General features: G+C 40.4%; 1 protein-coding gene across 3 annotated transcripts in view; it reads left to right on the top strand.

The window, feature by feature from the left end:
- Positions 1-25,542, top strand: part of STAT6 (signal transducer and activator of transcription 6) — a 114,922-nt gene that overhangs the window by 17,786 nt on the left and 71,594 nt on the right. The window lies entirely within an intron of this gene.

Here is a 25,542-nt window from a genome sequence, read left to right on the forward strand (position 1 = left end):
AGCCAGTAGATTTTGGTCGCCGGGGATGTATTTGAGGGTGAAATGGAACCGTTTGAAAAACTGAGCCCATCGAACTTGTTTGGGAGAAAGGTTTCGAGGGGTTTTTAAGTATTCGAGGTTTTACTGTCCTCCAATGAGGTTGAGAAGAGGGAGGGGACTCTCCATTCCGCCCCGGGAAAATGTTTGAACGACAGCTTACCCATGAATCGGAGTCTTTGGGCCGTGCTCCAAGCTGACAAGCAGGCTCTACCACTTCGGGTTTTTGAGTCATATCTTCCGATGGGAAGTCGGTGATTTCAACTAAATTGTTAGATTCAAGTTTCTGTGCTGCATCCATGCTTTCAGATAGCTGCTCTTCCATCTTCACTGGGTCTTTGCACTGCTGTGGAGGTTGCGGAGGCTGGGGCCCAGCACCCCCCTAACGGGCCCCCTCTGAGCGGAGGAGAGGGTACCGTTAGCAAAAGAAAGTTAGGAGTTTTGGAATAATGTCAAGGTTCCAGAAAAACCTCTTCTGCATAAAAAAAACTCAGAAGCCATTGTCTTTAAGAGATCTTTACTAGCATGAGGAAACTGGCACACGATGAGTGAAATTCCAAAACTGAATTTCCGGATTCTTTCCCCAGTTATACAACCCCCAAGAGTCCCACCCCCCTGGCCCCTTTGATGGTCACATGGTCCCACGTTCTCCCAGTTCATTTGAATATCTTCTTGCCACTCTTCCTACAGATGTGAACACCATCCGACCTTGACCGCTTGAAGAATGTTACCATACCCCTCAGCCCCCCTTCCTCCCCTCAGGGGAAAAATGTGGCAGCGTCTGGAACCCTAAAGTCTAATATGGTTTCCAGGCCTGACACCATGTACGACCCCCATTTCTCCTTGGCAGGGTCAAATGGCGCTGGTGGTGTATAGCTGGACATGGCTATGTAACCGCTTCTGATACTGGCTGGGTTTTGCGAATCCGTACTCCTTCAGCTCTTTTCCTGGTCTCGCTGCCTCAGTATCCCACCTTCATCGCCAATGTTAAGTTTGGGCAATGACGAGGCAGGAGACCATATAAGTGACAACAGCTCTTTAGTTTATTGTGACCCAGCAAAAGACCAACAGGCAAAACCCCTCTTTAAATACTATTTTGGCTGAGGCATCAGCCAATCAGCAACGTGCTTATTCCCGCCCAAACTTCCCTCCTAAAGTTTAAATACATAACACATTATTCTTGGATCCTCTAGCAAACAATCTTTAAGGGCTGAAATACAACCTGGTGGGCTATAGAGACACCAGGTCTCCTTCAGAAATAGGCTGTGGTTCCTTGCTAGATATATTACATTTTACAAGAACTTTCCAGGTTTTTATTTTGTTAGTTTCTTTGCGAAATAAGAACTGTTCACTTGGTTTACAGGTCCTCAAACTTTTTAAACAGGGGCCAATTCACAGTCCCTCAGACTGTTGGGGGGCTGGGTGTGGCTAGGTGATCATGTGACTTGGTGGACGTGGCCAATTTAGCAGTCCATTAAACAACAGACCCACATTAAACATTAATTTGTTTTGCTCCTGGGCTGTTTTATTTGCTTTTGTTTGCATGTCGCTCTTTTGGTTGACTTTTCTTTTTGCTGGACCGTTTTTTTTTGGGGTTGTTTAGGAGTCAGTCCCAAGGAGCTTACAATCAACAAATAGAACAAACCAGGGAGGCAAGGCACTCAGCCCAAGAGCTGGGCCTCCTTAGAGAGGGAAAGTAGCAGGTTTATGTCTACTCCAGTACCTGGAAGCAGGCACCCCTCAGCAGCAACCTCCTGCATACTTGGGACCAGAGGTGCGATTCACATAATTTAACAACCTAGTGGAGAACCGAAAATGTGAGTGTGTCTCCAGCCACATGGGATGGAACAGGCGCGTCTGGTGGTCCGTATCACGTGCCTTCCCCCCAACTCTGCCTGCTGCCGATGCCAGTGCTGCTGCCACCATGCCTGTTTCTTGGAGGGCCAGCGGTGGAGTCCCTGCTGCCGGACACTTGCACCTTGGTGGATGCCACTCCTTTTGCATCCTCGCCTGCTCTGGCTGCCAGTGGGTGCGGGGCGGCCAGAGACTGCGAGGCTGTGCCGCCCACATCAACCCCCTGCCTGCTAGAAGCCGCAGCAGTGAGGCATCTATTCCCCAGGCCAGCCACCATCAGGGCCACGGCGGATGACTGCCCGCTTGGAGCTCACTGGTTGATCCCCGCCCTGAGTCCAGGGATGAATGGACAGAGGGAGCCCGAGCTAAGAAGCTGAGATGGAGGGCGTCTTTTTCCCTACCTGGGGCCTCCACACATCGTGTTTTTGGCCTCCCTGGCCCCCAGAAGCACTCTGCTGGCCAAAAACTTTGGCCTTATTTTTTAGTTTCAGCCCGTGGGGCTTGCGAAGGTAAGGCCTGTACTTGGCTGAAGGATGGGGGCCAGTGGGTGGACAGGGAAGCCTCATGGTCCTACGCAGACCATATTAATGGCTTTGTGGACTGTATCCAGCCCGCGGGCTGTAGTTTGAGGACCCCTGACTTAGTACATAATAATGTGTGTCCTTCCTGCTCTGGGTTTGTGTACATCAGTGGTTCTCAACCTTTATAGTACTGCGACTCCTTTAATACAATTCCCCACGATGTGGCGACCCCTTTAATACAATTCCCCACGAGGTGGCGACCCCAACCGTAAAATTATTTTCGTTTTGAATTTATCGTGCCTGAAGCCGTATTGGCTAGCGATCTGAACTGCTTGCAATTGCCTTGAGGACAGAGGCATTAAAGCGGAGACTCCTACCCTATTAAGTTTATCGCGCCTGAAGCCAGATTAGGCTAGCGATTGGGAGCGATTGCAGCTGGCTTGAGATGGAGACATCAGAGCAAAGATTTCTCTCTTTTTTAATTCATCGTGCCTGAAGCCGAATTCGGCTAGCGATTTGAAGAGCCTGTAGTTGGCTTGTGGAGTCAACTATTGGAGCGCAATTCTTCGACTCGCAAATATACTTTCCATATTTCTGATGGTCTTAGGCGACCCCTGGCAAATCGTCATTCGACCCCCAACGGGGTCACGACCCACAGGTTGAGAACCTCTGGTGTACATGCTTAAATGTTTGCCCAACTCTTGATGGGAGAGAAAACAGTCAGAAAACTTAACAGTGAACTCTCAATCACTTAGCTGTTATTGCCTTGTGTGAACTACATAGCTTTTGATAGTGGGTGAAACTCATACAAACCTCTGTTATGTTAAAAGATGGACTTCGATATGATTCAGCAAAATATGACTCTTCTATTACAGTGTTAACAAACAGTGTAAGTACACTTTGAAACATTTAGCCCAGTGATAAACTTGATTGTTGGGATAATCTGAGTAGACATTTTTTTGTAGAAGTGTGTGAGGCACAAGAATCTACTTTTTTAAAACAAAAGCTCAAAATATACCTGCACGCCCCAATTCTTCAAGCTAATTTACTATGCATGTTTCTGATACTCTTTATTTACTTGGTAGAAAGTGTATTTTGATCGTTATCGTGTGGAGCCTCTTCTTGAGTTTAAAATCCGGGTATAGAAATTATGTGCTTGGATATAAACAAGATCTGGCCCAGAGATGTCAGTGTTGCAAAAAAGGAAGGAAAACAGATGAATCCTGTCCCACTTCAGATGTCAGGATGCTACATCCAATAAAGCATGCAAATTAGGTCAAAAGTTGAAATCATTCTCAAGCTGGGTTGCCTCAACAGCTACTCAGCTTGTTAAAACACACACATCTGTACATCATACAATACCAAAACATTCTGGACTGAATTATTCTAAATGTTTACTTAATTAGTCTTAGATCATAATAATAACTAATGGACTTCATTAGTTAGTTTACTTCATTAATATGAACTAAAACTTTTTTGTTTGGCTTATTAACAATTAAAAACAATAAAACCACACATTCGCTAATCAGCATAAAACAGATGACCAAAACAGTTCATAAATGTTTTGAGAAGTAAATCAGTGCTCCAGGGGCCATTGTATAAGTCATACAAAATATCTGATTCTCAATTCATGTCAAGGATCACCTATTGTGCTAAGCCAAGTTCTGGTTTGTTTGGGTTGACTCAGTGTACGAATTTGTGATTGGTGCAAATCCTACCAGCATAGTGTGATGTTGAAGAAAGCCAGTGGGAGATCAAACTTTGATAGCATTGGATAGAAAACTACCAGGAAAACCCAGGACTATAAACTAGACGGGGAATTTAAAAATATTAAAAGAAGACAATGGGAAACAAGTTCTGCTTTACTATAGTTAATATGGATTAACTCATCGGAGTTGAGCTTTTTCACCCACTTTTCCACTTGTACATGGGCTACAGGACTTCCTCCAGCACTAAAGTTTTATTCAAGACTGCCTTTACGTTGGTAAGAAAAATCGGATAAATAAACAAATAAATAAATTTGCACTGCAGCTTCCCATATTTTCCAGCTGTAACCAAATTGAATCAGGAAGATTTGCATGGAATACACTTTATACTATTTGACGCAAAGGGCTGATGGGTGTTCAGGATAACAACACTTAGAGTAGAGCCAACTCAATCTTGATTACGGTGTTTTTATTTCCCCTGTGCTATAGTGCAGCGGCCCCAAACCTTTTGGGCACCAGGGACCGGTTCTGTGGAGAGAGGTTCTTCCATGGACCGGCGCGGACGTAGTTTCATGTGCTATCTGCATCCCACAGATGGGGCTTTGCTTATTTCTGCAGCCCGATTTCTGGCATGTCATGGACCAGTGCTGGTCCATGGACCACGAGTTGAGGACCCCTGCTGTAGTGGGATCAGAAAAAATAGTTATTGGGCTAACTGGAAGTATATAAATAAATACCGAGATTGGGGACAAGACTCTGGTGCTATGTGCATCATGCAAAAGAATGAATTCCTAAGGGCTAGAAAAATATCTAATGGAAATATTTGGTTCCAAGCAAATGTTAAAAGCTATTGATGTAGCTGTTCCTATCTGAGCACCAGTCTGTCTCTCATGTAAGGCTTAGCAGCCTTGCTGGTTTCCACAGAGGAACTGAAAAAAGAGAAGGTTATTATAATAGTTAGCCAGTTGTGTGGTGACTTAGTTTAATTTCTTAGAGAGTTTTTTTCAGAGCCATTCCTATGATGACCTGTTATTACTCCAAATACATTAATATTTTGGGTTTAATCTTTGGAAGGGTGATGGGTATAGTTTTATGTTGTTAAATTTGATCTTGGTTTTAACTGGATACCTAAAAATGTATATTGAATTTTATTATATTTGTGGATTTTCTGTTTTGTTGTGTTTCAATTTTTGTGTAGTGGCCAAGGCCCCAGACTAGAGTCCAGGACTTCTAATCTCACCTTAGACACTAAACCAGTTGGGTGACCCTCTGCCAGTCACTTCATCTCAGGCTCTGAAGTTTTCTCTGAAGTTTGCAGAGAAAACTTCAGGAACTAGTCTAGGCCAGGGGTCTCCAACCTTGGCAACTTTAAGACTCGTGGACTTCAATTCCCAGGATTCTGGGAGTTGAAGTCCACGAGTCTTAAAGTTGCCAAGTTGGAGACCCCTGGTCTAGGCAGTGATTAGGAGTCAAGACGGACTTGAAGACCCAAATTTCTTTCCTCCCCCCCTTTCCTCCCCACTATATTAGATCCATCCTTATCAGTTTTGCTAGACAACACAGTAAGAAAACAAATAATTTACTTATTAACCGATAATGAATAAATATTTCAAAATAGGCTACCACTCCCTTTCTAAGTAATCTCTCTCACTGTTCTAACATGCTTCCAGGTTCCTGAAACACTAAAATAAAAATTTCAAATTAAAAAGGCAGATGGGAGTGTGATGTGTGTGAAACAACTAGGAGCCAAGGAAAAATCAAAGCTATTGCATAAATGTTGAAGACCTCATACCGTATATGGTAAGATCAGGTAATTGTGGCTTGGCATCACTTCATGGAACTAGTTACCTTTTTCATTCTCGGAAGGAAAGATCGAGCAGAGGCACATTCATTATTTCCTTGCCTTTCTGGAAATTGAGATACATTCCATGAGTTTTCAGGAAATTGTGTAATATCATGTGGTCACTCTGCCCAAAGTTGGGTCTGAGTCTTTCAAGTGATTTCAACAGGGCAATGAGTTTAAAATCTTCTCATACAGGCTGCATGCTATTCAGTAGCATTTCTTGAAATAGCATGTCCTTTTATCCTTTCTAGTAGCAGCTCTCTGGTTTACGGACAACCACAAATCAGCTCTTCTGAACTGCTTCACCTTCCTTCTGTGTCCAAAGAGAACTAAGTTCCTAAGTTGGATTTCTCTTGGATTTCACTTCTCCTGGAAGGAAAGCAAGTGTAAGAAATTAGTGGTGGTGTTTGTGATATTATTTATTTACAGATACACAAGTAGAGCAGAAGTGGAGTCGGAGAGGAGTCTACTAGGCATGTTTGCATTATGTTTGAGATGGGTGGCTGTACAAATTCAGTAAACGGATGGATAAATAAATACACTCTAAATATATTCTGCATTGTCAGTATCTCTTCAATCAGCTTACTGCTCATGGTAATTTGAAACAATATTAAAACATTCTTCATAAGCTGGGTGTTCAACAGTGATTTGCTATAATCTTGGTTTGTTCAATAAACCACAGTAGCTGGGTTCACGCATTATACCAAGCCAAAAAAACATGATGCCTAAATTCACAAAATATGCTTAACCAAAATCTAGCAAAACATATGCGAGAACCAGCCATTCATACATACTTATACCTAACTTAAGACTTTTTTCTCACCAGTTACTCGAAGCAATAGATCAGGGGTGTCAAACTTGTGAGCTAGATGCATCTCGTGCTGGCCACGCCCACCCCCAGTTTAGCGAAGGGGAAAAAAGTCACGATACATCACGTGACAACGTGAAGACGTGAGTTTGACACCCCTGCAATAGATAATCAAGTATCTATTGAAGTAATTGAATTATATACTATCAGAGGCTATCTGGATAGCTGAGGCTGATGGGTATAAAAGTCTACAACATTCTAGAGTCAATATCCTAATTAAAGATATACCACCTATCTTCCTAATGAAAGACAGGCTAAATTAATAGCGGCTGTATTTTGTTAAGTAATCAGCATCAAGATAATGTGGTTTATGGATATGGAAGCCCCAATCGCACTTGCCTTTTAATACATTAACCTAAGTTACACTCTCATTTCCTATGAGAAAGCCTCATTGATATTTATTGGGGTTGTATGGGTTCTAAGTAAAATTGTTGCATCCAGTATTCCAGCTCAATCTTTTTCAACTAGGCATCCTCCAGAGGTAGTAGAATACAGTTCTCCCTTCAACATCTGGAAGAGGCCAAGTGGGAAAGACTTCTTGGTTTGCTCTGTCTCTTTGGGAGACAGAACTGTCTCTTCAGCTTTCTTCTTAATGCAGAAATATGATTGCAATTCTGTGCTGAAATAGATCCCTCTTCTTGCAACTCTAATGATCTGCCTCTTAAACTACTGAAGTTTGCAGATGACACAATAGTGATCTGTCTCATTCAAGACAATGATGAATCCTCATACAGATGGGAGGTTGAACGACTAGCCTTGTGGTGCGACCAGAACAATCTGGAACTGAACACACTCAAAACCATAGAAATGGTGGTAGACTTTAGAAGAAACCCTTCCATACTTCCACCTCTTAGTATCAACAGCAGAAACCTTCAAATTTCTAGGTTCTACCATATCGCAAGATCTAAAATGGACAGCTAACATCAAAAATGTCATCAAAAAAGGACAATGAAGAATGTTCTTTCTGTGCCAACTCAGAAAGCTCAAACTGCCCAAGGAGCTGCTGATTCCTATACATGCTGATTCCTCTACTATATATATACATACTATACTATGCTGATTCCTCTACAGAGGAATTATTGAGTCTGTCATCTGCACCTCTATAACTATCTGATTTGGTTCTGCAACCCAACAAGACAGACACAGACTTCAGAGGATAATTAGAACTGCAGAAAAAATAATTGCTACCAGCCTGCCTTCCATTGAGGACCTGTATACTTCACGAATCAAAAAAGAGGGCTGTGAAAATATTTACAGACCCCTCACATCCTGGACATAAACTGTTTCAACTCCTACTCTCAAAACTATGCTACAGAGCACTGCACACCAGAACAACTAGACACAAGAACAGTTTTTCCCCGAATGCCATCACTCTGCTAAACAAATAATTCCCTCAACACTGTCAAACTATTTATTAAATCTGCACTACTATTAATATTCTCATCGTTCCCATCACCCATCTCTTTCCACTTACGACTGTAACTTTGTTGCTTATATCCTTATGATTTATACTGATATTGTTTCCTGATTGCTTAATTGTAGCCTATGACTATCGTTAAGTGTTGTCAGTGTTGTACCTTGATGAAGGTATCTTTTCTTTTATGTACACTGAGAGCATATACACCAGGACAAATTGCTTGTGTGTCCAATCACACATGGGCAATAAAAAAATCTATTCTATTCTATTGAAATTAGGAGGAGGAGAGTTAATGGCCACAAATGCTTTTGGAGTAAATATTTGGAGAAAGGTTCCTAAAATAGATGGGAAGGGCAGATTCTGTGATTGGATAGTCTCAAGAAAAATTCTTCTTAAATCCAACAAAATAGCTCAGTGGGAAAACAAGTTGAAAGACATCTATACAAGTCAATTTGGGATTAAGACTTGCTCCATCAGATAAGAACAAAAGCCTATTTTTTTTCTGAATGTGCTTTAGATTAAGTGGAGATCCTAATCTTGTCCCAAGATTTTGTGATTAAAACAGACTGACAATTAGCCTTCACTAATCTACAGGTTGGCTTCACAGACCCACCATTACCATATAGGCTCATACATTGATTGCACTGACTCATAAACTATGTTTGATGAACCACAAGTTTAAACTTCAGTTTACAGCAGGGGTCTCCAACCTTGGGAACTTTAAGACTTGTGGACTTCAGCTCCCAGAATTCCTCAGCCAGCAAAGCAAAGCAAAGCTGGCAGACTGCACTGGCTACCTGTGGCCTTCCGGGTGCGCTTCAAGGTTTTGGTAACTATCTTTAAAGCGCTCCATGGCATAGGGCCGGGCTATTTACGGGACCGCCTGCTGCTACCGAATACCTCTCACCGACCCGTGCGCTCTCACAGAGAGGGACTCCTCAGGGTGCCGTCTGCTAGACAATGTCGTTTGGCGACACCCAGGGGAAGGGCCTTCTCTGTGGGGGCTCCCACCCTCTGGACGAACTCCCCCCAGGACTTCGCCAACTTCCGGATCTCCGAACCTTCCGCCGCGAGCTTAAAACATATTTATTCATCTGCGCAGGACTGGACTAGATTTTAAATTTATATTGGTTTTAATGGGTTTTATTATTTATATTGCTTTTTTAATTATTTGGCTGTGTAGAATAAGTTTTTTAATTGTTATTTTATTCTGTATTTATTTGTACTTTTTTATCTGCCTGTGAACCGCCCTGAGTCCCTAGGGAGATAGGGCGGTATATAAATACGATAAATAAATAAAAATAAATAAAATAAAAATTCTGGGAGCTGAAGTCCACAAGTCTTAAAGTTCCCAAGGTTGGAGACCCTTGGTTTACAGAGCATGTTAAGGCAAAGTCACATTAAGAGATAGCAGAATAAATGAAACCAGCTGATAGAGTTTCTATGCCAGAAATTAGGGGGGAAGGAATACATAGTTCCCTATATTATTATGATGGTAATGGTTGGTTGCACATCAGCAGGTGTTTAGGCTGGATTTGGCATTTTATCCATGTATTGAGTCCCTGCCAAGGACATGGGATAGGCGGAACAGTTTTGGTTGTTTGGTGATGTTAAAAGTATTGTCACAGGATTAAAGTTGTTTCAAGTAAAGCTGTCTTTGGCAATTGACTGATGGTGATTTTTGCCAGTGCTGATGATGTTCAGGTGGTGCTCCAGATGTTTTGAGTTTGCATCCAAGTGGCTTTATTACTATTGGTACTATCTTTATTTTTGCCCCAATCATTCTACTTGTATTTGCAGACTTTGTATTTTTTGATTTTCTCCATTTCTATTCTGCTGTCTCCAGGTCCTGCAGTGTCCACTATCCAGATTTTTTTTTTGGTCTTTCTTATCAATAGTTGTTAATTCTGTGGTATTGTGTAGCAAATGCTTATCTATTTGAATTCTAAAGTTCCAGAGCGCTTTAGCTTCGTCATCACCTATATTACTTCGTCTATTTTGCGGTGCCACCAGTTCTTGTTGGTAGGCAAATGACATTTCTTGCTGATATTCCAGCGCATCTTTGTTGCTACTTCATCATGCCGTTATTTGTGGTCAATCTGTGCCATCTTCTTGCAGCAGCTAACCAGGCGATCCACTGTTTCTTCAGTTTTTTTGGAGAAACGGCATTTGTTCTTCTTCTCAGTTTTGGCTTTATATGCATTTGTTCTTTAAGGCTTTATCTTGCGCAGGCAGAATTAACCTTCTGCCTCTTTTTTAAAGTTTCCTGCTTAGTCATTGCCAGGTTTTGTTGTTATCTGCTTTTCCTGCTTTTTTAAAAAAATATATACTGGCCATGTAATACTTTGCTTTGCCGTGTCTCTTTTTTATTCTTCATTTATTTTTTCTTGTAGGCTAGTTTGGTCTCTTCATGGTGTACTAGTTTCAGTGCATCTTCTTTAATCTCCTTCAGATATTCTTCCAATGCTCTTTTTCCTTCTTCAACTGTCTGCTCTCCTTGTAACATTCCATGCCCAGCTATGCTCCTTGGAAAATCAAATCTGCAAGGATGAAAGGCATGATTCATTGTCATTATTTTTCTGGCCAGGGCTTTTCGTTCTGCTTAAGTCCAGTCCACGATTACAGCTGTGTCTATAATGACTGGAATTGCCTAAGTATTAATTGTATTGATTGTCTTTTCTCCACTGAGTTTGGATTTTAAACTGATCTTCACTTTCATGATGTATTCACTTCTAACCTTGAACTTACTTGATAGTGTCAGGTTGAAGGATGACCAGGTATTTGTAGTGAACATCAGATTCTTGATATTATTTCTGCAGGGCATCTTGATCCCTTCAGTTTTCGCTATTTTTTCCCTCCTGTTGATCGTGAGAGTAACACATTTGTTCCATTCAAATTCCATTGCACTTTCTTGTCTGTATACACAATGCCGAAGCAATTCTACTTCAGATGGTATTTTTCCATATAGCATCAGATCGTTCATATAAAGGAGGTAGAATAGCCTGGCGGATGTTTTGGATGTTTGATAGCTATGGTCTGATTTGCTCAATATTGTTGATTGAGGTATGAGTGCAGTCCAATGGGGGGTTCTAACCAGTTTTACCACCGGTTCGCATCACGCACGCACTTTGCGCACAATCGCTGCTCGCATACGTGCCAAAGTTGCGTTTTGCGCAAGCACATTGAGTAAAAAAGCAACAACAGCTGAGGCATGACAATCCACTCTGCTGCGCCTTACAGCTGAGCTAAAAACAAAGGACTAAAGGTAGGTATAGCGCGGGGGTAGGTGGGAGGGCCCAGCTAACATTAGGAGCGAACTGGTTCACTCTCATATCAAGATTTCCACTACCGGCTCTCCTGAACCGGGGAGAACCGGTAGCAACCAACCACTGGTGCAATCACAAACATTAGAGGTAGTAGTGAGTCTCTGTGAATGATTCCTATCTTGATATTAACCCCTCCCAGTCTGTCACCATTGATTGGCAACTGTGTCTTCCATTGTACCATTGATATTTGTCCAATTTAAAACATAGATTACAATTAAAATTTTAAAAACATTTAAAACCAATAAAAACAGTAAAAAGAATTAAAACAATAAAAAACAGTAAAAACATTAAAACAGCTTAGTACATATAAAAGCAAGATATCTGGCCTTTTAACAATATAGCCAGGTGGCAGAGCCCTTGGCACATATAGCCAGTCTTCAGTTTTACTTCTATGCAATATTTTGTTAAATGTATTGGCGATAAATGGGTGTAGACCAGTCAGATGTTTCAACCAAAACTTATATCATTCATCTTCACATGGTGCTGACCAATTCTTGAACTTCCTTGACCTTTTCTCCATCATTTCTGCTGGTGTTACAAGTTCTTTGATTTTGAATGGTTCAGGAGGCTGTGAGTTTGATCCTAGGTAGAGGCAGATATTTCTCTCTCTGGGCACGATGAGAATATATTTGCTGAATATAACTCTGCATTGGAGACAGGAAGGGCATCAGGCCAGTAAACACTCAGCTCCATTCAGTTGCCCAGACTCCACCCCCACAAGGGATTATGGGGGTCATTAAAAGGAGATGATGATTACAAGTTCTTTCATTTCAGTTTCTTTTTTTACTCTTCTCTACCTTTTTTTATGCAAACTGCATTCTTGTTATATTTCTTTTGGTTACCCCATAGCTGTGTCCAGAATCGCACAGTTTTTCTTTGTTCAAGAGTTGCCTGGTTCACTGCAGTCTCTCCATTGATGGATTGGTAGAAATGTTTCCGATTGGAAGGACATTGGAGATTCTGCCTACAATGCTTAATTCGAGCTTTGTATCTGCTGAATTTCTTGGTTACGGCTGTTATTTGTTATTTTTATTTCCAGTACTTCCTTAATCTTCTTTGTTTCTAGGTGATATTTCTTGATCATCTATTTTTAGTCTTCTTGTTATTTTCTTTCAGTTGTTCTAGTTTGCTTGAATCTGTTCTTAGCATGATCTTATTTTCTAGCCTGATCTTCCATTTTGGTAGTGCACTGTTTAGCCTTTTTTTTGTGTTTGTAGATTTTGCATCCTAAATATTCAGTTATAACTGGAGCCATCCTGTATATTGGTTAGTTTGTTTCTTGCAAATATTTGACACTGCAGTATTGGTATCTTTTAATACTGGTTTCTTTGGAACAAGTTTCAGTGCAGGCAACTTTATTCTGCTGTTTTTGTGCTGTTCTAAAAGCTTAATTATTCTTCCTTTCAAATATTTTTTTCTTTTCAGTTAGAAGGCTTTGTTCTTTCTGAAGAGAAGACAAAGCAGAGGGTCCCTGGTTTGGGAATGAAGCTACAATATATTCTCTACTGCTGATTTCCCCTGGCTTGCCTACACCATTTGAGCTTCTTCTGACAAGGCTTTGATTTCTTTGCCTTGGGCAGACATTTGTAGTTCTTCACAATTCTGCTCCTGTGATTCCTTTTATTTTGTATTATAAATCAGTGTTGATCTGCAATCTTCTTTTCTATTATTTCTGGTTCTATCTAGATGTTGTCCTTTCCAGAACGATGTGTTCTTTTCAGATATCGTCTTGTTGGACTTGATTTGTAATAACGGATTGTTATTTCTTTGTTTTCAATCTTTTGTATAGTTGCAACTCATCAAAAGCTTTCCTTCTAATAGTCCAGCAGCTGCTGGCCCAGATGTTCAGGCCACAATCCTGAGTCATGCAGCCCATTTCTCATCAGATGTTCAAGAACTCCAACACCCAGTATGATTCTTATATATTGTATAATTATATACTGTATATAATTATGCAGTATATAATATATTGTATAATTTATACAATTATATATACAATTATACTTATATATTGTATAATTATTTCATGCTTATGCTTATATATACTGTGTGACAAAAATAAATAAAAAATAAATAAATAAATTCTACTCAACCAGGCAACAACTGATGATCTAGTATGGTTCTCTGTAAATTATGTTTCACCATATTATTTACGGGAGAAGTGCCCTTCATCTGGTTCCTCTTATGAAATCTATTCAGTATAGTTTAATAGTCATAGGTGGGAATGATCTCCTCACTAGGCTTCTGAATTGAAAGGATTAGGCAGCTATAAACTGTTGCCCAGGGGATGACCAAATGTGTTACCAACACACATTCTTCGGGGAGGCTCCTTTCATGTACTTTTATGACCTTTGTGACAAGTGTACACTTGTGGATCATGTTACAACAGCATGACAGAACGCAATTAAGGTTTCTAGATTCTGGGAAAGATCTATTTGTACATATTTTAATTTGTATTTTTATTTTTATCTCAATTTTTATGTTGTATAGTATGCCTTATTTTAATTGTCACGCTTCTGACATGGACCAATATGGTTGGGATGGCTCTCATCTTTCTCAGAATGCACAAGAATCAAACCCATATCAAGATAGTGCCTCACTGTTGTTGTTGTTGTTATTATTATGGTTTGTTGCACAATCAGCCAGATGTTTAGGCTGGATTTGGCATTTTTATCCACCTATACAATTCTTCCCAAGGGCTTTGAACTACACTTAAGGATGCTCTACATGTTCTTCCCCAAATTTGCACTCCTACTGCAATTTAAATATATTTGAGTAATTTTCCCTGTATTTTAATTACAACTTTTAATTATTATACTTGCATAAGATGATATCAGTGGCTGAAGTAACAAACACTATTCAAATATTAGAATGGGTGTTTTATTCGGTCTTTCTTATAGTGAGTGAAGAAAAAAAGCATAGTAGGACCTTGAAGGCATATTAATTAAAAACCGCTTGTATTATTTATGCTCTTTCATCCCAAGTCTTCCATTTTTTTTTAACCAAAAATGTTCCAGCATGATATTTGAGGAAAGATCTGTCTAATTTCTTCATTTACGATTAGGGTATTTCTTCAGTAAAATTGAATAGATATACAACTTATCAAAAACCCCTTCTTTTAGAGCTTGAGATCATAAAATTAAAGAGTTGAGCTGTTGAAAGATAAGGGACCCCAAATCTCAGGCTTTTGCTCAGGGTGGATAAAAATCGATGATTTTTTTTAAGATAAAAAATTGGATTTTTAAAACGTTAAATCCGATTTTTTTTAATTTAAATCCGATTTTTTTTATTTTTATCAAATTTATTTTAATGCTTTTGGAGTAAAAATGTATCTAAAGGTAGTCTTCTATTTAAGATATATTAATAATTTAATTTATTCAGCATGAAATGGAGCTTAGTTATCTAGCATGAGGCTGTATATTCTGCAATATTTACATTTTTGGTAAACTCATTCAATGAATCCAAGCTCTGCAAGCTAAATAGGAAACCTTCGTTGTTTGCAAATAATAATATTAAAGATTCTAACGACCAGCAAGAACGAGTCCTTACATTTAAAGAGCACCTGTCATTTCAAACCCATCATGGCAGCGCCTGTTAGCGGGAATCCACTCACCTGCTGCCCGCCATGTCCCTCACCTTGTTGTGTCATTGCTGCATCACCTGCCGTCCTATTAAAGTGAATGGGACTGTCGGTGAGTTAACAGCAGGTCAGAGGAGGAGTCGCTGCAGGACAGAGATGACAGTTGCTCTTTAAAAATTAGGATTTAAATGGTAATTTTTAAAGAGCAACTGTCATCTCAGTCCTGCAGCGGCTCCTCCTCTGACCCTCTTTAAATTAACTTGATTTAAATCAAATCCACCCGGCTTTTGTTTCAGACAAGCTGTTGGGAGCCCAGTCTCAAACTGGAAGCTCATTCTCATGCAAGCAATTACAAATAGCTTCATTACTCAAGGATATGCCCAAATTACTTTTGTAATTACCCCTCCCCACATTAAGAACCACTAACTTTTAACCCATATTGGTGAACTGTTCTAGAATTGTGCAGTTCTTACTGTCAGGAAGTTGTTCCTTATTTTTAAGCAAAATCTAAGTAACTTAGTGGGTAACTAAGTACATTATACCCAATATTTCTGGTCCTAGTTTCTGTGCCAGTGGAAAATAATTTCTGAGTAACTGATACCCTATTTTCCTTCAGTCTTATTTTCTCGAGATTTGACATTCCCAGTTCCTTCAGTCTATCTGACAGGGCATTTCTCCAATGTTTTATCACCTTTGTTGCCATCCTTTGAGCCTACTTTAACTGTCCATTTGTAAATGGTGCCCAGGATCACAAACGGTACTTTAGGTACCATCAGTGCAGAATAGAGGGGAATAAGAAGTTTACATGTGTTTTAAAGTGCTTCTAACCCCAGTCCAAAATTGCATTAGCTCTTCTGACAACTGGCTCATGTTTGGCTTGCTATCAGTGACCACACCTAGTTCCTTCTCCAAGATATTGCTTCCAAGACATGACATTTTATACGCACGGCTTGGATTTTTCTTTTCTAAATGTAATACCTTATATTGCTCCCTGTGGAAGGACACCTTGCTTCTCTCAGCCCAGTCTTCTAACCTGCCCAGGTGAGACTGATTCTTATTTATTTATTTATTCATTTATTTAGTCAAATACATATTAAATAATATATATAAGTATAAGCATGAATTGAATACATAAAATGAATACAACTAAAGGGAACATTAGGACAGGGATGATAGGCACGCTGGTGCTCTTATTCTTGTTCTGTCTTCCCGGGTCTTGGCCAAATCTCCCATTTTTTGTCATCTGCACATTTGAGAAGCAGAAAACTAAGTTGCGTACAAGTTAGGAAAGTACGCACAGCATGGTTTCTGGAATTTTGGAAGCACAGAAAAGACTGCAGCAGTGCAGCAGGAGACTTCTTGAAAGCTTGCCATCTTCTTAATAGCATCTCTTTTCTGTTACTGGGAGGGGATTTTAAGAATTGAACAGTCAGTAGTACTCCAAGCCCCTGCCTATCTGCCTGTCCCACAGGAATGCATTGGGAGATGTCCCCCCCCCCGATTTTTTTCTCCTCAGTCCGCAGCTGGACCCATCCCATTTTCAACATAGTCTTCCTTTTGCTTGCTTCTTGTTCCATACCAAATTTGGTCCCATTCTGTTTTTTTTTGTGTTGTTTTTTTTTGGAAAATTATCCTGCTGATGGACAGAAGGATAGACACACATATACCAGAATCTGTTTATCTCTCTTGGTTGTTTTTCCCTAACATTCTGTTGGGTTGAAACTAAAAAGCTAAGAGAAGCAACTGATTTGTTCTGGCTTGTGAGTTGGGTAGGAATTAGGTTGGGAAGTGAAGATTCTTATTATACTGCAGGGAACACTATTAAATTGAAAATGGTTGTTTTCCAGATTTAGGGAAAATAACCTTAGATAAAATCTGAAGCTGCGTAAGTAGTCTAGGGGAATTTACTTATCTCCAGCAACGTGTCTGGAGTGTAGATCTGGCCTCGGTTGTAGTTTATATCAACTGCTTTCCATCTTTTACCTGATGCAGAAAACGCAGCTCTTAATGTGGAAAATTTGCTTTTGGTATAGGGAATGGTGTCAAAACACAAAGTGTGACATGCACTTTGTAAAACGTGGTTTATGATTTAATGGAGTAGGTGGATTTCAGCAGCTGATCATGTAACCAATCGTCGTTTACTACTGTGTGAAAATTGTCTTTGGGCTTGCTCTCAGGAATGAATTTTTGCCAGCAATATTCTATCACAGATGGGCTAGTAAAAACAAGAATCTTGTGATAGGCCCAATAGCTTGCGGCTGCCCATACTATGAGATCAGACAGAGAAAGGGTTGCCCAGTTCTATTGACTAAAGGGTGCCATCTTGTAGAATCCCGCAGATGTTTCTTCTCTGTCACTACTCCAGCTTTCTGGAATACTATTCCACCTAAGGTATGTTTGGCCCTAACCCAGATATTCTCAAAAGCTTTAAAAGCTTGGCCTTTGAAATCAACCCGAAAGCCGGACAATTTATGATATTTCCTCAATGTATTGGTATTTCTTACTTGCATGCCAATTTAAGTCTTTCTCATTTGGTCACCGTAGGAACCTAACAAGTTATTGTTATTGCTATTTGTTGCATAGGCTTTGGTGGACTCTGAGCTGCACAGTAAACAAAAGGCAGCTTATTGACGTGGCTTTCTCTTTGGGTGTTGCATGCTATTTTCAGCTCTTACGCCTTCCTCATTGCCAACTTTCTGTGGCAAGAAAGACCATACACAGATAAATCCAGAAAGTCAAGCCGGGCTTAGAGCTAAAAAAAAAAAAAAACCTAGTCTGCAGAAGACCAAAGTTGACACGGTCAGTGTAAACAAGGCAGAAAAGAGACAGTACAGTCTGGTGATTTGCTTAATAAGTTGCTCAGATGAGAACAGAGAGCTGAGGAAACTCAGGAAGGCTGCTGTGCTGTTGCACTCATCGTGTGCCAGTCTCCTCATGCTAGTAAAGAACTCTGGAAAAGAAATGTCTCTGAGTTTCTTTTACGCAGAAGAGGTATTTCTGGAACCCTGACATTTGTAGCTTTTATGGCTCTCCTTCCCAATCCTTTTCCGGTTGTGTGATGACCAAGGCAAGAGAGAGAAAAAAGCAAGAGAGAAACAAGTCTTGCTTGCTTCCTTATTTCCCTGATGCAATCAAAAGCACGTGGGAAATCTCTGAATTTTTTACAGCCCAGCAATTCAAAACTGAGTGAGCAATATTTTATTGGCGCCTCAGTGCAAACCTTGACTTCTTATTTGTCTTTCCTCTATCAAGATTCAAGGCAGATGGCTTTGCACTAATCAAAGGGCATTAGGCAGCTGTTCTGCCCCCCCCACCCAATTCATGTTTACTGTTGATGTAATAAACAATATGAGAGAAGAGATATGGAAATACTGCAGGACTATGAATGTGACAAACCTTAGGGTAGTTCCATGATAAGAATTTCATTAGCCTGAACTTTTAATCATTTCTGGAGTTACCCTGCTTCATATACAAGCAATTGAAGGCTATTTGTCATCAGTCATATTTACTTGCTAGAAATTTAACTAAATGCCTCCATTCTCCAAACTCTACATGGCTAGTTAGGAGCTATCCAGTAGTGGGTTTTAATTTTGTTCGCTACCGGTTTGCTCGTGGGCCCGCACGATGCTTTTGCGCATGCTCAGAGATGTCCGGGCAGGTGGGAGAAGCTTCCCGCCACCGCTGCTACCGGTTCACCCAATCCAGGGTGAACTGGTAGCAACCGACCACTGGAGCTATCGGCGGTTATCAGACTTCGCTATGGGACAACGTGAAGAACTTTTTCCTCAGGAGGTACAATGCAAGTTTGGGCAAAGGGATCAGAGGAGGCATTGGAATAAGAATCATTATTCTTATTGTAGCTGTATCTCATTTTGTCACTACAGATTTGGTAAACATTCGTATTATAACTTGGCAGCATCACTTCTACTTGTACAGTTATGTCATGTTCCCTAAGCTAAAAAAGGCAAAAATAGAGAAAGAACAATGTTTTTTTTTTATGAGTAATTGAAGAGGAACGATTGAACTTCAGGAGCTCTATCGTGGATTTTAGAGCCTAAAAGAGTAAATGCTTTTTAGTTTGAACTGAACTCAGATTTAAGAGACAGATGCACAATGGAAGCATAATGGACAGGTTTTATTTTAAGGACACTTGCAATCTTTTTGGGGTCTTTTTTTTAGGATTGGAATCAGCTTGCTGGTTGCTGACATCATTGGAAACCAGCAATGCCACTAACACTTTCTCCATGCCAGGTGTAAAAAAAAAAAATGTGACTACAGGTAGTCCTCGACTTACAACCATAATGCAGCACAAAAGTTCTGTTGCTAAGTGAGACTTTTGTTAAGTGAATTTTGCTCCATTTTACGACCTTTCTTGCCCCAGTTGTTAAGTGAATCACTGCAGTTGTTAAGTTAGTAGAACAGTTGTTAAGTGAATCTAGCTTCCCCATTGACTTAGCTTGTCAGAAGGTCGCAAGAGGGGATCACATGACCCAGAACACAGCAACTGTTGTAAATATGAATGTGTTGCCAAGTGGTCAAATTTTGATCATGTGACCATGGGGATGCTGCAATGGTCCTAAGGGTGAAAACCAAAAACTATCTACTATTGACCTCACCCCATTCCTAAGAGGTCTGTAAGGGGCGTGCGTAAGAGCACAAACGTGCCTATCGTTCCTGTCCTAATGTTCCCCTTGATTGTATCCAATTTCATATAGTTATTACATACTTATGATTATATATATGCTTATATATCGTATAGTTATTTGATGCTTACCCTTACATATACTATTGTGACAAATAAATAAATAAATAAATAAATAAATAAATGTATGTCTCTGGTTTCTTACAAGCAATTAGATACACAGAGCTTTTCCTTCTCTGCATTTCCTCACTGGCTGGGTAAACCCTTTTTCCTGTGTGTCCTGATTATCACATTCCCAGCCTGGGAATGAGACATTCTTTTAGTCATTTTCACCTATAATGGCATTATATAGTAATGGTAATAGTTTATTAATTGATTAGTCTTACAACCAGATCAATAAAAATAAATAAATAAAATATATGATCTGATCCCGAGATAAAATAGATAAAAGAAAATACAGTAATAAAATACATATATGCTAGTACGAAGAGTCAGCAATCAGATAAATACATCACCCTTACAAGGTACCTCAATGTGTTCCATGTATCGAGTTCTTAGCATAATTCCCACAGCACCGTCTTATGCTTAAGGCTACCTAAAGATAGCTAATCGTGTAGTAGGACTGTATTACTATTATCCTTCTCCCCTTTCCTAGTACCTACTCCGATTGGTATCTTATGAGTTCGTTGGTTGTATCTTATGATTGTATCTTATAATATATGATTTATCACTTTATTGCTTGTATGTACACTGAGAGCTTATGCACCGGAGACAAATTCCTTGTTTGTCCAATCACATTTGACTAATAAAGAGTGTATTCGAATTCTAATTCTAATTCCAATTCTAATTCTTATTCTAACCCAGGAGCATGTAAGATAAGCTATTAGTACCGTAATGGCAAACCTATGGCATGCATGCCATAGGTGGCACGCAGCGCCTTCTCTGTGGGCACACGAGCTGTTGCCCCAGTTCAGCTGTGCTCAGAGGTGGGTTTCACATAATTCAACAACTGGTTCACCCAGCACCGAAAATGTGAGTGTGCATGTGTGCAGCTTAAAAATACAGCTAAATAGGATAGCAGAATGCCCAGGTGGGCAGGGATGGGCGGGGCGGCCCCACCTGCCGATCACAACTACAGGTTCACTCAAACCAGTATGAACCGGCTGAATACCAACCCTGGCTCTGCCATGTATGTGCAAGCACCTCCCGCTGGCCAGCTGGTCATCAGGGCTCTGCTGCACATGCGCGGGGGGCGGGGTGCAGGAGGGGCATATGTGTGCATGTGCAGGGGGCGGGGCGTATGCGGGGGGGCTGCATGCACATTGCATTTTGGGGGTTTGGGCACGCATTGGGCACTTGGTCCGGAAAAGGTTAGCCATCACTGTATTAGTAACATAGTAGTACTTCCCCCTTCTTTTAACATCATCCAAGGACAGCCTCAAAATTTTTGCCACCTACTGCCTTTGAGTACAGTTCTCAAACTTTGCAGGACTCAATTCCCTAAAAGGATAAAACTAAGGATTTCACTGGGGTTAGGGCTGTGTGTGAAATAAAACTACCATTCATTTTGAATGATTAAGGTATCATCTGACTATCAACGGGGTCTCAAATATTACGGGACTGTAATTTTTTGCAGGGTCACATACGCAAAATGGAAAACGAAGCCCAGGGCACTGTTTCTGCTTTGCCTGTAAACCTGATCCAGCCTTTTAATTTATTTATTGTGACCTTACTCCAGTTGTTGCATCCAAAACCATAGTTTTAGAACCTTTGCCTTACAGGGTGGCTGCCAGCAAATGGGAACGGTGAGAGACAGGGTAGAAATCAGCAGTATAGCTTTCTGCCAACTCACGGGTGGAGAAAGTGTATTTCCCTTCTCTAAAATGCCCCAGAGATAAACAAATTGGCTGCAGTTCAGCACCTGACATTCAGTGATTCAGTTCCACAGGCTAAGCCCTTGTCTAATATTCTTGGCATTTATGTTGAACTCAGCTGTTTGGTTTGAAAACTAGCAGTGTGATGCATAAACCCTAACAATAAATCTAATTAGACAAACAGATTTGACAGAAGATGTTCAATGATTAAGACTCTGGCCTGTGCACAAGACAAAAAACAAAAACGATTTACGCCCAATCTCATAAAAGCTTAGCAGTCCCCCCCCCCTCGTTAAAACTCAATGATCCCAGTGACATCAGAGCATGGCCCACAATTATAGAATAAGCCAAAGGTTTACTGAGGAAAAAACTATTTTCAGAATCACTCAGAATACAAGGAGGGTTGAACTTGAAACTAAGGATGCCTCCAGGGGCAGCGTTGGTGGGAGCTACTACAAAAAACCTTTGACTTCTAGGCCAGTTAGTAGAGGCTCTCTTGATGTCCAGACTAGATTGGCAGAATCATGCCTAGCAAGGTTCTATATCAGGGGTCTCCAACCTTGGTCCCTTTAAGACTTGTGGACTTCAACTGGCTGAGGGACTCTGGGAGTTGAAGTCCACAAGATCTAGGGTAATAAGATCCAGGTAGAGCCGAAGAGGTTGTAAAAAAAAGTTTTAAAAGGCTCTTCTGGCGATCCCAGCTGAGTTCCTCATCACCAGAATCTTAAAAAACATGTTTTCTACAAGCTCTTCAGCCAAAGAGCTTGTAGAAAACCTCATTTTAAGAGGTTCTGGGCTGCGATAAGGCACTTACCTAATTAACTGCTCCTTTCGGGCTGGGAAAGCCATGCTTTACATCAGTTGCATCAGCTAGCAACTGAATCTGCCTGCCTGTAATCCATTTCCTCAGTCAGCAACTGAATCTGCCTGCTTTGTTGGCTGAGAAACTCTGGGAATTGAAGTCCACAAACCTTAAAGTTACTAAGGTTGGAGACCCCTGATCTAAAAAATATAAATAAAATAAAATAATAAAATAAAATATTTGTGCAGCTTTCTAAGATTTGGTGCACTTCTGTAGTGTTTCACTCTAACTACACAAACACATAAAATCTCACAAAGCTGAATGTGGCATTGTGTGTGTGTGTGTGTGTGTGTGAGTCAGTTGTGTTGTGTTGTGTGTGTGTAAAGTGTGAAAGTTGGTTTTTGAGCTTTTTGTGAGTGTGTGAGTTTCCTGCATGTTGCAGGGGCCATTTTGGGTGAAGTGCAGCTGGTTTTACATTGTGTGTGAGTCAGTTGTGTTGTGTTGTGTGTGTGTGTGTAAAGTGTGAAAGTTGGTTTTTGAGCTTTTTTTGGCTCTGTGAGGTTCCTGCTTGTTGCAGGGGCCATTTTGGGTGAAGTGCAGCTGCTTTTACATTGTGTGTGAGTCAGTTGTGTTGTGTTGTGTGTGTGTAAAGTGTGAAAGTTGGTTTTTGGTACCTCTTATTGTTTTGTAAACTTTGTTTATTATTGTCATTATTTATTGTTATTGGCCACGCCCACCCTGTCATCTGACCACCAAGCCACGCCCACCAATTAAGCCACGCCCACAGAACTGGTAGGGAAAATTTTTAGATTTCACACCTGATGCAATGTTTTCTGCTAATGATAGTGGGTTAATCTAATTATGTCCTGAAGGATAATCCCATCATCCTGAAGCTGAAGGTCTTTTGTTTTGAAGATAGGCTGGCCCAGTCTTTCTCAATGGGAACAAAATATCTGCGGTGGGGAGCTACTACAAAAAACCTTTGACTTCTAGGCCAGTTAGTAGAGGCTCTCTTGATGTCCAGACTAGATTGGCAGAATCATGCCTAGCAAGGTTCTATATCAGGGGTCCCAACCTTGGTCCCTTTAAGACTTGTGGACTTCAACTGGCTGAGGGACTCTGGGAGTTGAAGTCCACAAGATCTAGGGTAATAAGATCCAAGTAGAGCCGAAGAGGTTGTAAAAAAAAGTTTTAAAAGGCTCTTCTGGCGATCCCAGCTGAGTTCCTCATCACCAGAATCTTAAAAAACATGTTTTCTACAAGCTCTTCAGCCAAAGAGCTTGTAGAAAACCTCATTTTAAGAGGTTCTGGGCTGCGATAAGGCACTTACCTAATTAACTGCTCCTTTCGGGCTGGGAAAGCCATGCTTTACATCAGTTGCATCAGCTAGCAACTGAATCTGCCTGCCTGTAATCCATTTCCTCAGTCAGCAACTGAATCTGCCTGCTTTGTTGGCTGAGAAACTCTGGGAATTGAAGTCCACAAACCTTAAAGTTACTAAGGTTGGAGACCCCTGATCTAAAAAATATAAATAAAATAAAATAATAAAATAAAATATTTGTGCAGCTTTCTAAGATTTGGTGCATTTCTGTAGTGTTTCACTCTAACTACACAAACACATAAAATCTCACAAAGCTGAATGTGGCATTTTGTGTGTGTGTGTGTGTGTGTGTGAGTCAGTTGTGTTGTGTTTTGTGTTTTGTGTGTGTAAAGTGTGAAAGTTGGTTTTTGAGCTTTTTGTGAGTGTGTGAGTTTCCTGCATGTTGCAGGGGCCATTTTGGGTGAAGTGCAGCTGGTTTTACATTGTGTGTGGGTCAGTTGTGTTGTGTTGTGTGTGTAAAGTGTGAAAGTTGGTTTTTGAGCTTTTTTTGGCTCTGTGAGGTTCCTGCTTGTTGCAGGGGCCATTTTGGGTGAAGTGCAGCTGCTTTTACATTGTGTGTGAGTCAGTTGTGTTGTGTTGTGTGTGTGTAAAGTGTGAAAGTTGGTTTTTGGTACCTCTTATTGTTTTGTAAACTTTGTTTATTATTGTCATTATTTATTGTTATTGGCCACGCCCACCCTGTCATCTGACCACCAAGCCACGCCCACCAATTAAGCCACGCCCACAGAACTGGTAGGGAAAATTTTTAGATTTCACACCTGATGCAATGTTTTCTGCTAATGATAGTGGGTTAATCTAATTATGTCCTGAAGGATAATCCCATCATCCTGAAGCTGAAGGTCTTTTGTTTTGAAGATAGGCTGGCCCAGTCTTTCTCAATGGGAACAAAATATCTGCGGTGGGGGAGCTATTAAGAGTGAGTCTGCGTCCTCCCTTTTAAAAAAAAATTGCTCCATTTCACATTTAGGGAAATAAAATTTTCTGTCTTTTTAATATTCCTCAAAATATTTCATTCTTCTAGAAGAGTTGCTAACTTTCTACATATGGTAGGAGCTAGAATTTTCTGAGATAGAGGTGTTGAGAATGTAAACTGACAACTGCAATTTAGGACTGGCTATGGGGTTTTCAATTAAGCTATGAAAACTGTGGGAAGAGAAAAGCTCCAAATTAAACCCATGAAGATATAAAGTGGGACAGTGATTTTTTAATTGTCAGAGGCAATAATCTGCTATTTATTTACTTGTTCAATTTGTCCCCTGACTCTGTGAATCTGTGCAGCTCACATGTAAATTCATTTTTAAACATACAATAAGAAGCAAAACTAAAAGAATAAGAGATGACAAAGGCGAGGCAAACCAGACTGTAACAAAAAAGAAAGAAACTCAGGCAATCTAAGTCAGTCTTCATTCACCCTTGCCAAAGGCCTGAAAGAAGATCCAGATCTTATAACAGGGTTTCACTTCTGCTCTTACTGTAAATATTGACTTCATTCTGCTAGGGATGAAGAAGCTAGAAAACTTCAGCCAAATATGTAGCCTATTGACTGGATCCTATCTGCTCAGTATCAAACTCAGCTCTACTGTTTTCTTTCTCTCCTGAATGAGATCTGTTAACTTCTGACTCTTAAGGCTTCTGAAAAGATTTGAACATATACCATAAAGCAAGATATCAATGATGAAATTAGCACTGGTA

The sequence above is a fragment of the Ahaetulla prasina genome, chromosome 2 (assembly GCF_028640845.1).
Source record: "Ahaetulla prasina isolate Xishuangbanna chromosome 2, ASM2864084v1, whole genome shotgun sequence".
Lineage (NCBI taxonomy): Eukaryota > Metazoa > Chordata > Lepidosauria > Squamata > Colubridae > Ahaetulla > Ahaetulla prasina.